The sequence below is a fragment of the Schistocerca nitens genome, chromosome 3 (genome assembly GCF_023898315.1).
Source record: "Schistocerca nitens isolate TAMUIC-IGC-003100 chromosome 3, iqSchNite1.1, whole genome shotgun sequence".
Classification (NCBI taxonomy): Eukaryota; Metazoa; Arthropoda; class Insecta; order Orthoptera; family Acrididae; genus Schistocerca; species Schistocerca nitens.
Genome location: NC_064616.1, coordinates 460,765,923 through 460,779,013, shown reverse-complemented (window position 1 = coordinate 460,779,013; position 13,091 = coordinate 460,765,923). Strand labels below are relative to the sequence as shown.

At 43.1% G+C, this 13,091-nt stretch overlaps 1 protein-coding gene across 2 annotated transcripts in view; it reads right to left on the bottom strand.

The window, feature by feature from the left end:
- The window catches only part of LOC126248384 (uncharacterized protein DDB_G0271670-like), a 201,912-nt gene that overhangs the window by 7,889 nt on the left and 180,932 nt on the right, over positions 1–13,091 (bottom strand). The gene's annotated exons all lie outside the window — the stretch shown is intronic.

Here is a 13,091-nt window from a genome sequence, read left to right as displayed (position 1 = left end):
GACAACATGGTGCTTTGTGCATTGTAGGGGTTTTGCAAACTCCCTGTAATATAAGGGGCAGTCAAATAAAAGTGAGACATATGAAGAAAAAAGTAATTTAACTGTTTATTATTTCAAAATGGAACAGGCTGGCCAATGCCTTCATGGAAAAATGATTACAGTTGCCTACACAACCATGATTGTGCCCAGGTATGCACATTCCGAAGCAAATAGATGGGGATGTGTAAGGGATTCACAGTGAAATATCTGCAGCATACTAAAAACAACTTTGGCAACATGGGGGCGGTCATTTTGTTGGCATGTTGTTTCGATTACTCTGCAAAGGTTTCATTGGGAAGTCCTTATACATCCCCCATACAGTCCTGATCTTTCCCCATGTGATTTCCATAGTTTTGGAGCACTGAAGAGAGATATTTGTGGCTGTCGATTTGTTTCGGATGACAAGGTTAATGCCCGAGTACCTCTTGGTTCTGTAGGCAACTATGAACACTTTTCCATGAAGGCATTGAGCATCTTGTCTACCACTGGAATATATGTTTTAATAATTATGGCAATTACTTTTGAAATAATAAACAGTTTACTTACTTTCTTCCATCTGTCTTGTTTTCATTTGACTGCCCCTTACAATGCTGCAGAAAAAAAGAACACAAAATATAAATGTGTTTTTTATAAACTGAATTCACTTGGATTTGGTATTAATCAGGCAAACTGTGGATTTACAGTGATAACTGTAACTGGAAAGTCCAGTGCTGATCCTATGAGGCATTAATGAATTTTACAGTTTCTGAGACTCTGTAAATTTGAAACACAAATTTTGAAGGATTTTGAATGTTTGCAACAAAAAGGGCATTCTTTATATTGAAAACACAAATGTTTTACCATTCCATCTCATTAGAATTCAACTGAATACCTTAGTGTACTGAGTAAGGAGTTTTTCATCACTGCATACTCACCCTCCATGGTTGGCAAGACTGTATGGAAGAAACTTTTTTGTGTGGAAGGAATGGCAACTCTCAAAACGGAGGTACTGTCGATGGGTGATGGACTTGATGGGAGCAGCAGAGGTTTTATGGAGCCGTTCCGGAGGTGGAGCTAGACATTAAGGAAGGGGGCGCAGAGATCTGAGGAAGAGCAGGTGAAGCAGATGGAAGATAATGTGTTGAGGCTGTGGTGGAAGGAGGACTGTTTCTTTACCCAGGGTTCAGATCAAGATGGTATCATCAATGAACCTGAACCAGATGAAGGGTTTAGTATCTTGGGTGCCAACTAAAATCCTAAACCTTTTGTCTGGTTCAGGTTTGTTGATGGTATCTTCTGTATCTGGACCCTGGGCCAAGACATTATCATCATTCTACATAAAGTTAATAACAGGCATAAATAGCCACAAACACGCAGTTTTACTGGTGGGAATTAGCAACACTATGAGAGAAGTAAGAACTTTGGATTTGATGTGAGATTATTCCAGATAGTCTACCATATAATTGCATGAAGAATAAGTTTTATTAGATGACATGAATGGGCAAAAAAATGGAAAATAGAATACTAGACGTGAATATCTTTATTGAAAATAAATTGAAAGGAGTTATACGTGAAGAATCCAACCAATCAATCTAATTAAAGTAACAGGAGTTTGCAAAAGTAATGGTAAAAAAGTTGCCTACAGTCTTGGAAGAACAATGATATGTGAGGTACAATTATTTGATAAAAAATGTTATACGAATAAATAATAATAATAATAATAATAATAATAATAATAATAATAATAATAATAATGATTACAAAACATCCAACATTCCACGTAACACCTTCACTTTATGTTTTTTTTCCCTTCTTTTTCCCTTTCTAGAAATACTTACCCCCATGCTATGCATAGCACAATACCAACACCTCTTCCTCTTTCTGAGCTCAACATCTCACTCATTATGGAGGGATGCTGACTCAGTTTTTCAGGATAGCAAATTATGCAGTGACTGATAGTGAGATATGAGTGAACAGTGTGGCATTACATTATTTAATAAGTATTTGTTAAAAATGTATTGTATACCAGGAATAAATCTAATGATTGTCTCTAACTAGAAGTCTGTAAATATATGTGTATACAAATTAGCTTATTTTAAATTGATCTAAATTTGTAAATACTTTGACATGTCCCATATCCATAAATCTGCTGCTGCTGCTGCTGCTGCTGCTACTACTACTACTACTACTACTACTACATTCCCAAGTGGAAGAAATCACCTGTCGTGGACTAATTGGCAAAAGGACTTTTTTCATATTACGATTTTTGTATATATTTTATACTCTCACTTTAAAGTTTGTTAACAAAAGTAAAAGTGCTAAATACTGTTAAAGTGCATACAACTATGTTACATTATCTGTCAAGAAATAACTGAAAATATTTCCAGTTCACCTGCCAACATTAAAGTGTTTCTACTAAATGTGATTCACGGAAGAAAAGTAATAGCTATACTGAAAAGGAGAAGGGAAGGGAGGGAGAGAGCGGGAGAGTGAGAGAGAGGGGAAGGAGGGGAGAGGGGGAGGTTGGGGGGGTAGGAGGGAGAGAGGGGGGAAGGAGGGGAGAGGGGGGAAGGAGGGGTGAGGGGGAGGGTGGGGGGGAAGGAGGGAGAGAGGGGGGAAGGAGGGGAGAGGGGGAGGGTGGGGGGAAGGAGGGGAGAGGGAGAGAGGGGGGAAGGAGGGGAGGGAGGGAGGGGCAGAGAGAGAGACTAGAATGGGCTCACATTACAAGTTCAGGTATTGTGCCACGTAATTTTAGTTATTGTGTGAAATGTATAGAGTGAACATTTGTGACAAATATGTGGAAGCTTAAAATGAGGAGTGCTTCTGTCATTACGACAATACAAATTAGTTGTTAGACAATTCTGCATTTCAGAACTTGTTCTTGTGTGCATGGCATGAGTAAAAGTTTTTGGTTAACTTCAAATGTAGAGATACTGTTTCTGAATACAAAATATACTTCTATCACTCACTTTGCAAAATGTAAAACTGTTGCAGGTTGTTATGAAGCAGATATTGAATGAACTCAGAAGTGATCAGAAAAGAAGAGTTATTAATGTTTTATGTTTTGTTCAGTAGATAAAACATTTGATCTTCATATTATTTAGGCATGCTTCTTTGCATCCTCATTATGCTATATTACATGCCTGCAGTATTAAGGAAACAATGAGTGATTGTTAATTTCGAGAGAGACTTGGAACTAACCATAGTAATTTTTAAGTTAAGTATTAGTAAATGTTACATACTGCAGACAGCTTTGCAAGCAAAAGAGGTACTTGGACATTAGCTTTGGATATTGTGAAGTGTAAAAAAGATATTATTAGGGTTGTACATTACCATAAATTACTTAGGTTAAAAAGATTATGACAAATATAATTTCTGCTGTTACTGGAGTTATATACAGCAAAGTAATACTTACACCAGGCATATATATATATATATATATATATATATATATATATATATATATATATACAAAGATGATGTAACTTACCAAACATATATATATATACAAAGATGATGTAACTTACCAAACGACAGCATTGGTATGTTGATAGAGACACTAACAAACACAAAAACACACACAAAATTCAAGCTTTCGCAACCCACGGTTGCTTCATCAGGAAAGAGGGAAGGAGAGGGAAAGACGAAAGGATGTGGGTTTTAAGGGAGAGGGTAAGGAGTCATTCCAATGCCGGGAGCGGAAAGACTTACCTTAGGGGGAAAAAGGGACAGGTATACACTATAATAGAGGGAAACATTCCACGTGGGAAAAATATATCTAAAAACAAAGATGATGTAACTTACCAAACGAAAGCATTGGTATGTTGATAGACACACTAACAAACACAAAAACACACACAAAATTCAAGCTTTCACAACCCACAGTTGCTTCATCAGGAAAGAGGGAAGGAGAGGGAAAGACGAAAGGATGTGGGTTTTAAGGGAGAGGGTAAGGAGTCATTCCAATCCCGGGAGCGGAAAGACTTACCTTAGGGGGAAAAAGGGACAGGTATACACTATAATAGAGGGAAAAATTCCACGTGGGAAAAATATATCTAAAAACAAAGATGATGTGACTTACCAAACGAAAGTGCTGGCAGGTCGATAGACACACAAACATACACACAAAATTCAAGCTTTCGCAACCAACGGTTGCTTCATCAGGAAAGAGGGAAGGAGAGGGAAAGACGAAAGGATGTGGGTTTTAAGGGAGAGGGTAAGGAGTCATTCCAATCCCGGGAGCGGAAAGACTTACCTTAGGGGGAAAAAAGGACAGGTATACACTCGCACACAAAGACATATCCATCCACACATATACAGACACAAGCAGATGTGGAATGTTTCCCTCTATTATATATATCCCTCTCCTTCCCTCTTTCCTGACGAGGCAATCGTTTGGTAAGTCACATAATCTTGTGTGCGTATTTTAATGGCAAGACTGTATTATTTCCAACTATTAATTACATTTGTTTGAAATTGCACACACACACACACACAGTACTGGATAGTCGTAAAGTGGAGCTGATTTCAACTAGATCTGGTCCTTGCACAAATATCAACCAGTTAAAATTATTGTAATATTAGAAAGACTGGATGGGTGATTATAGTGGGACTGACTTTGACTTGAAACAGATGAAAAGTCACTGCCCTCAAAACATTTCAATTAGATTCTGTACTGAGTATTCACTCAAATTTGCCACTGTTGTATTTTTTATGGGTTGCACACAAGGCTGAAAGACACTATCAGTAACTTCCATTATTAAGGACAGTAGCTGAACAACAGATATATATCAATATCGTCAATTGTCAAACATCTCTGGTGCTGAAATATTATGACTCTACATGTGGCTAAACTACTTTGATCTCCAAATAAACAGAGACATCAGAAATGGGGCAAAACTGATGAAAGGCCCTCTCTGGTCACATATCTCAACAAATGTATCAGGGATGGTACTATACAGGAGTTGGACAAACATATGGCAACACCATGAGAAACACACTTGAACATAAATGCAAATGCTAGCCAAGCCTGCAGGTTGAACTGATGTATTTGACCACAAATGGCACCTATGCAATGTACTCATTATGTCAGAAGAACAGTGTTCTGTGTAGCTATGAGTGCATTATGATGGTGCTACGTGAATTTGAACGTGTGCCAAGTGTTGGTGACTTATGACCACAGCAGTTGAGTCCCATAGTGCTCTGAACCATTTGAACCAAGTGTTGGTGCTCAAATGGTATGTGCTTTCATAACCAAGGGAGGCGAAGTGTTTGGTGTTTCAAGAGGCACATTATCAAAGATTTATACCACACACAGGGAAAGCAGAAAAACATCTGCTAAGTCACAACATGGACAATTGTGAGTGCAGACAGATGGTCACTGAAGATAATTGTGATGAAAAATAAGCATACGACAGCTGCAAACGTTGCTTCAGAAGTGAATGTCGTGCCCGTGAACCCAGTCAGCACCAAAACATGAAAGGAGCTCCATAAGCAGGGAATTTCCAAGAGTGAAACATGGCAGGGGTTCAGTGATGATTTGGGCACCCTTATCATGGTTTTCTATGGATGCATTCGTTACTCTGCAAGGTTGTATTACTGCCAAGGATTATGTGACCATTTTGGCTGATCAGGTCCATCCTACGTGAGCAAACATTTTTCTAAATGTTTGTGAATTGTGTAACTGCAGTGTGAATTGACTACCAGCAAAATATTCACACACTGGTATGTGAGAAGCTGCTTAAAAACCACATCCCGGCTGTCACAGATATGGAAAAGGTAAATGTAGGTGGGTATAAGCTTTCAGCACATGCAAGTAGACACACTATGGAGAGAGGAGGAGTTGCCAAATATGTTAAAATCTTTCATACTGTGAAAAAGTTAGGAACTAAAAAATGTTGTGCAGAGCAACATGTACAAGCATGTGCATCTGAACTTAAAACTAAATAATGTTACTTTCACAATTGTAGCTGTGTGTAAGTCCACATTGGGAAATTTTCAGCTACTTTTGAAAAACCTGGATTCTTTGTTGTGCTATCTGTCAGAGGGAAGCTAATTATTGTTTGTAGGGATTTCAATGTAGCTTTTCTGAAAGAGTCTGACAGAAAGCTTGCCCTTGAAGTATTACTTGGTCCTTTCAATTTGATGTCAGTTATTGATTTTCCTACTCAGGTGGTACAGGAAAGCAGCACACTGATCGATAATGTTATTATAGACCAAGATAAATTTAATCAAATAAAAACTTTTCTTGTTAAGAATCATCTGTCTGTTCATGGAGCACAGCTAATTATAGTATATGACATAGCTCTATACAGTAATGCAAAACAGTCCTCTAAAGTAGTGCATTCAATTAATGATTTAAAAATTGAAAATTTTAGGGAAAGCTTGCAACAGTTCACCTGCAGTGAAGTACGGAGGAGGTGGTGCTTTTCATGGTTAAGATGTGGTTCCCTCATTGCGTTTAAGAAAATGCTAACAGTGGTAGGTTACGAACACATTTTACAGCATTGTGAATTTGTGTACTGTGTACAGAAGAGGAAGAGTTCGGAGACAATGACTGATTGTGTTGGTATGACAATGCACCCTGTCATAAAGCAGCATTTTTTTGTTGACACTAATGTTACTGAAATGGACTGGCCTGCCCAGGGCCCTGACCTGAACAGAATGAAACACCTTTGGGATAAATTAGAATGTCTACTTTTCTTCAGATACCAGCATTCAACATCACTACCTTCTCTGGTTTTGGCTCTTGAGGGGGAATGGGCTGCAATACATCCAAAGACATTGAGACACATAACTGAATGTGTACCCAGCAGAGTTCAAGGCATCATAAAAGCAAATGGTAGCCACATGCCACAGTATTGTCCACTAGCGCGTTTCTGGATGATTTTGATCAGATAGTGTAAATAAACTCTCTCACCTCCATCTCGTTCCACTTACCCTAGTCTCTCCCCCCCCCCCCCCCCTCTCTCTCTCTCTCTCTCTCTCTCTCTCTCTCTCTCTCTCTCTCTCCCTTCCCCCCCCCCCCTCCCCTCCATTGCCTCCCATATTATACTATAATATACTATACTTTACTATACTCGCTAACATTTTGCAGTAGGTTTTTTTCATCCAATTTTTATGAAGAAATCTTGTTACAATCTCAAAAGTAAAATTAGTAACAGAAGCACTAAGTTGAAACTAATATTTTGAGTCACACTGTATATAAATAAGCACGTCAAGTCTTGTGCTGAATATGTAAGAATGTACACTCCTGGAAATGGAAAAAAGAACACATTGACACCGGTGTGTCAGACCCACCATACTTGCTCCGGACACTGCGAGAGGGCTGTACAAGCAATGATCACACGCACGGCACAGCGGACACACCAGGAACTGCGGTGTTGGCCGTCGAATGGCGCTAGCTGCGCAGCATTTGTGCACCGCCGCCGTCAGTGTCAGCCAGTTTGCCGTGGCATACGGAGCTCCATCGCAGTCTTTAACACTGGTAGCATGCTGCGACAGTGTGGACGTGAACCGTATGTGCAGTTGACGGACTTTGAGCGAGGGCATATAGTGGGCATGCGGGAGGCCAGGTGGACGTACCGCCGAATTGCTCAACACGTGGGGCGTGAGGTCTCCTCAGTACATCGATGTTGTCGCCAGTGGTCGGCGGAAGGTGCACGTGCCCGTCGACCTGGGACCGGACCGCAGCGACGCACGGATGCACGCCAAGACCGTAGGATCCTACGCAGTGCCGTAGGGGACCGCACCGCCACTTCCCAGCAAATTAGGGACACTGTTGCTCCTGGGGTATCGGCGAGGACCATTCGCAACCGTCTCCATGAAGCTGGGCTACGGTCCCGCACACCGTTAGGCCGTCTTCCGCTCACGCCCCAACATCGTGCAGCCCGCCTCCAGTGGTGTCGCGACAGGCGTGAATGGAGGGACGAATGGAGACGTGTCGTCTTCAGCGATGAGAGTCGCTTCTGCCTTGGTGCCAATGATGGTCGTATGCGTGTTTGGCGCCGTGCAGGTGAGCACCACAATCAGGACTGCATACGACCGAGGCACACAGGGCCAACACCCGGCATCATGGTGTGGGGAGCGATCTCCTACACTGGCCGTACACCACTGGTGATCGTCGAGGGGACACTGAATAGTGCACGGTACATCCAAACCGTCATCGAACCCATCGTTCTACCATTCCTAGACCGGCAAGGGAACTTGCTGTTCCAACAGGACAATGCATGTCCGCATGTATCCCGTGCCACCCAACGTGCTCTAGAAGGTGTAAGTCAACTACCCTGGCCAGCAAGATCTCCGGATCTGTCCCCCATTGAGCATGTTTGGGACTGGATGAAGCGTCGTCTCACGCGGTCTGCACGTCCAGCACGAACGCTGGTCCAACTGAGGCGCCAGGTGGAAATGGCATGGCAAGCCGTTCCACAGGACTACATCCAGCATCTCTACGATCATCTCCATGGGAGAATAGCAGCCTGCATTGCTGCGAAAGGTGGATATACACTGTACTAGTGCCGACATTGTGCATGCTCTGTTGCCTGTGTCTATGTGCCTGTGGTTCTGTCAGTGTGATCATGTGATGTATCTGACCCCAGGAATGTGTCAATAAAGTTTCCCCTTCCTGGGACAATGAATTCACGGTGTTCTTATTTCAATTTCCAGGAATGTAGAAGAAGAAAAAAGACAACGTAAATAATTTAGGAGTAAAGAAGATCACTCACTGAAAACGAGAAGCATTGAGTCATTGACAGGAACAAATGAAAGAGAAAGAAAACTTGCTAGCTTTCTGAATAAATCCTTTGTTGAATTACAGTATAAGTAGGCATGTGTGTATTTGTACAACACCTCAATACAGGATTTATTCTGGGAGCTGCCAAGTTTCCTTTCTCTTTTGTGTGTGCTCCCTGCCGCCGTTGGATAGCAGCTGCAGCAGCAAGTCGTATACCCCTAGCTTACTTATTTGTTACATAGTTTAATTCTCAATTTCTTTGCGTGTTTTTGGGTACTTGCATTGTTTAATTCATAAATTTCGGGCGTATTATAGTATTTGAGAGTTGCAGCATCACGCTTTAAAGTTTACTTCGTAGATTCTTACTTAAATTGCGTGTGAGTTTCGTATAGGAGGTGTAATTTCGAGTTTTAGTTACTGTAATCGTAAATTCAGGCAGATTGTAGCGCAGTCGTTAGGCATTTGTACAGGTTAGTTAATACATTCTTTGCATGTTTCCCTTGCGTTATCTAGGCACTGACTCGTGTTTCAGTAACTGTTGTTCAACATCGATTAGAATGGACAGGGACTGTGATTGCTGTGTTCGGATGAGGGCTGAGTTGGCATCCATTCGCTCACAGCTGCAAGCGGCGCTGACTTCGGTCGCGCAGCTTGAGGCTGTCACCAATGAGCACCACTGTGGGGAGCCAGACTTGGGTATCACGGGGACATCAACCTCGTCCTGTCTGTCCCCAGATCGGTCTGCCGCTGTGGTTGCCCTGGTTGCTGCCCGCAGTGGGTCGTTCCAAGGCGTGGCAGGCAGCGAAAGACGTCCCCGGAGGCTGATCAGAAAGCCTCCCCTGTGCGTCTGAAAAACAGGTTTCAGGCACTGTCTCTGGCTGAGCCAGATGCAGCTGCCTGCCCTGTTTCAGAGGATGATTCTCAGTCTTCAAGGTCCAGGCAATCACAGAGGGTGGGCTTATTGGTAGTTGGGAGCTCCAATGTTAGGCGCGTAATGGGGCCCCTTAGGGATATGGCGGCTAAGGAGGGGAAGAAATCCAGTGTGCACTCCGTGTGCATTCCGGGTGGAGTCATTCCTGATGTGGAAAGGGTCCTTCCGGATGCCATGAAGAGCACAGGGTGCAGCCAGCTGCATGTGGTGGCACATGTCGGCACTAATGCCGTGTGTCGCTCTGGATCTGAGGAAATTCTCTCCAGATTCCAGCAGCTATCTGATTTGGTGAAGGCTGCCGGTCTTGCTTACGAGATGAAGGCAGAGCTCACCATCTGCAGCATCGTTGTCAGAACCGACTGCGGACCTTTGGTGCAGAGCCGGGTGGAGGGTCTGAATCAGAGGCTCAGACAGTTTTGCGACCGTGTTGGCTGCAGATTCCTTGACTTGCGCCATAGGGTGGTGGGGTTTCGGGTTCCGCTGAATAGGTCAGGAGTTCACTACACTCAGCTGGCGGCTACACCGGTAGCGGAGGCTGTGTGGCGTGGACTGGGCGGTTTTTTAGGTTAGAAGGCCTCGGGAAAGTACGGGGTGGGCTGCAATCTCAAAGGGTGCATGGCAAATACAGGACGTGCTTGGATCAAGCAACAGTCGGAATTGTAGTTGTAAATTGTTGTAGTTGTGCTGGGAAAGTCCCTGAGCTTCAAGTGCTAATAGAAAGCACAGAAGCTGAAATCGTTATAGGTACAGAAAGCTGGCTAAAGCCTGAAATAAGTTCTGCAGAAATTTTTACGAAGTCTCAGACGGTGTTCAGGAAACATAGAGTAGGCAGAATTGGTGGTGGAGTGTTTGTGTCTGTCAGTAGTGGTTTATCTTGTAGTGAAGTCGAAGTAGATACTCCGTGCGAATTGGTATGGGTGGAGGTTATACTTAACAGCCGAACTAAGTTAATAATTGGCGCCTTCTACCGACCCCCAGACTCCAATGATATAGTTGTGGAACAGTTCAGAGAAAATTTGAATCTCGTAACAAATAAACACCCCACTCATACGGTTATAGTTGGTGGGGACTTCAACCTTCCGTCGATATGTTGGCAAAAAATACTTGTTCAAAACCGGTGGTAGGCAGAAAACATCTTCTGAGATTGTCCTAAATGCTTTCTCCGAAAATTATTTCGAGCAGTTAGTCCACGAACCCACGCGAATTGTAAATGGTTGCGAAAACACACTTGACCTCTTAGCCACAAACAATCCAGAGCTGATAGAGAGCATCATGACTGATACAGGGATTAGTGATCACAAGGTCGTTGTAGCTAGGTTCAATACCGTTTCTTCCAAATCCACCAGAAACAAACGCAAAATAATTTTATTTAAAAAAGCGGATAAAGTGTCACTAGAAGCCTTCCTAAGAGACAATCTCCATTCCTTCCGAACTGACTATGCAAATGTAGACGAGATGTGGCTCAAATTCAAAGGTATAGTAGCAACAGCAATTGAGAGATTGATACCTCATACGAGGGCAGTTCAGTAAGTAATGCAACACATTTTTTTTCTCGGCCAATTTTGGTTGAAAAAACCGGAAATTTCTTGTGGAATATTTTCAAACATTCCCGCTTCGTCTCGTATAGTTTCATTGACTTCCGACAGGTGGCAGCGCTGTACGGAGCTGTTAAAATGGCGTCTGTAACGGATGTGCGTTGCAAACAACGGGCAGTGATCGAGTTTCTTTTGGCGGAAAACCAGGGCATCTCAGATATTCATAGGCGCTTGCAGAATATCTACGGTGATCTGGCAGTGGACAAAAGCACGGTGAGTCGTTGGGCAAAGCGTGTGTCATCATCGCCGCAAGGTCAAGCAAGACTGACTGATCTCACGCGTGCGGGCCGGCCGTGCACAGCTGTGACTCCTGCAATGGCGGAGCGTGCGAACACACTCGTTCGAGATGATCGACGGATCACCATCAAACAACTCAGTGCTCAACTTGACATCTCTGTTGGTAGTGCTGTCACAATTGTTCACCAGTTGGGATATTCAAAGGTTTGTTCCCACTGGGTCCCTCGTTGTCTAACCGAACACCATAAAGAGCAAAGGAGAACCATTTGTGCGGAATTGCTTGCTCGTCATGTGGCTGAGGGTGACAATTTCTTGTCAAAGATTGTTACAGGCGATGAAACATGGGTTCATTACTTCGAACCTGAAACAAAACGGCAATCAATGGAGTGGCGCCACACCCACTCCCCTACCAAGAAAAAGTTTAAAGCCATACCCTCAGCCGGTAAAGTCATGGTTACAGTCTTCTGGGACGCTGAAGGGGTTATTCTGTTCAATGTCCTTCCCCATGGTCAAACGATCAACTCTGAAGTGTATTGTGCTACTCTTCAGAAATTGAAGAAACGACTTCAGTGTGTTCGTAGGCACAAAAAACTGAACGAACTTCTCCTTCTTCATGACAACGCAAGACCTCACACAAGTCTTCACACCCGAGAGGAGCTCACAAAACTTCAATGGACTGTTCTTCCTCATGCACCCTACAGCCCCGATCTCGCACCGTCGGATTTCCATATGTTTGGCCCAATGAGGACGCAATCCGTGGGAGGCACTACGCGGATGATGAAGAAGTTATTGATGCAGTACGACGTTGGCTCCGACATCGACCAATGGAATGGTACCATGCAGGCATACAGGCCCTCATTTCAAGGTGGCGTAAGGCCGTAGCATTGAATGGAGATTACGTTGAAAAATAGTGTTGTGTAGCTAAAAGATTGGGGAATAACCTGGTGTATTTCAATGCTGAATAAAACAACCCCTGTTTCAGAAAAAAAATGTGTTGCATTACTTATTGAACTGCCCTCGTAAATTGGTAAGAGATGGAACTGATCCCCCGTGGTACACAAAACAGGTGCGAACTCTGTTGCAGAGGCAACGGAAAAAGCATGCAAAGTTCAGAAGAACGCGAAATCCCGATGATTGGCTAAAATTTACAGACACGCGAAATTTGGCACGGACTTCAATGCGAGATGCCTTTAATAGGTTCCACAACGAAACATTGTCTCGAAATTTGGTAGAAAATCCGAAGAAATTCTGGTCGTATGTAAAGTACACAGGCGGCAAGATGCAGTCAATACCTTCGCTGCGCAGTTCCGATGGTACTGTTACCTATGAATGTGCCGCTAAAGCAGAGTTATTGAACGCAGTTTTCCGAAATTCCTTCACCAGGGAAGATGAACGGAATATTCCAGAATTTGAAACACGAACAGCTGCTAGCATGAGTTTCTTAGAAGCAGATACCTTAGGGGTTGCGAAGCAACTCAAATCGCTTGATACAGGCAAGTCTTCAGGTCCAGATTGTATACCGATTAGGTTCCTTTCAGATTACGCTGATACAATAGCTCCCTACTTAGCACTCATATAC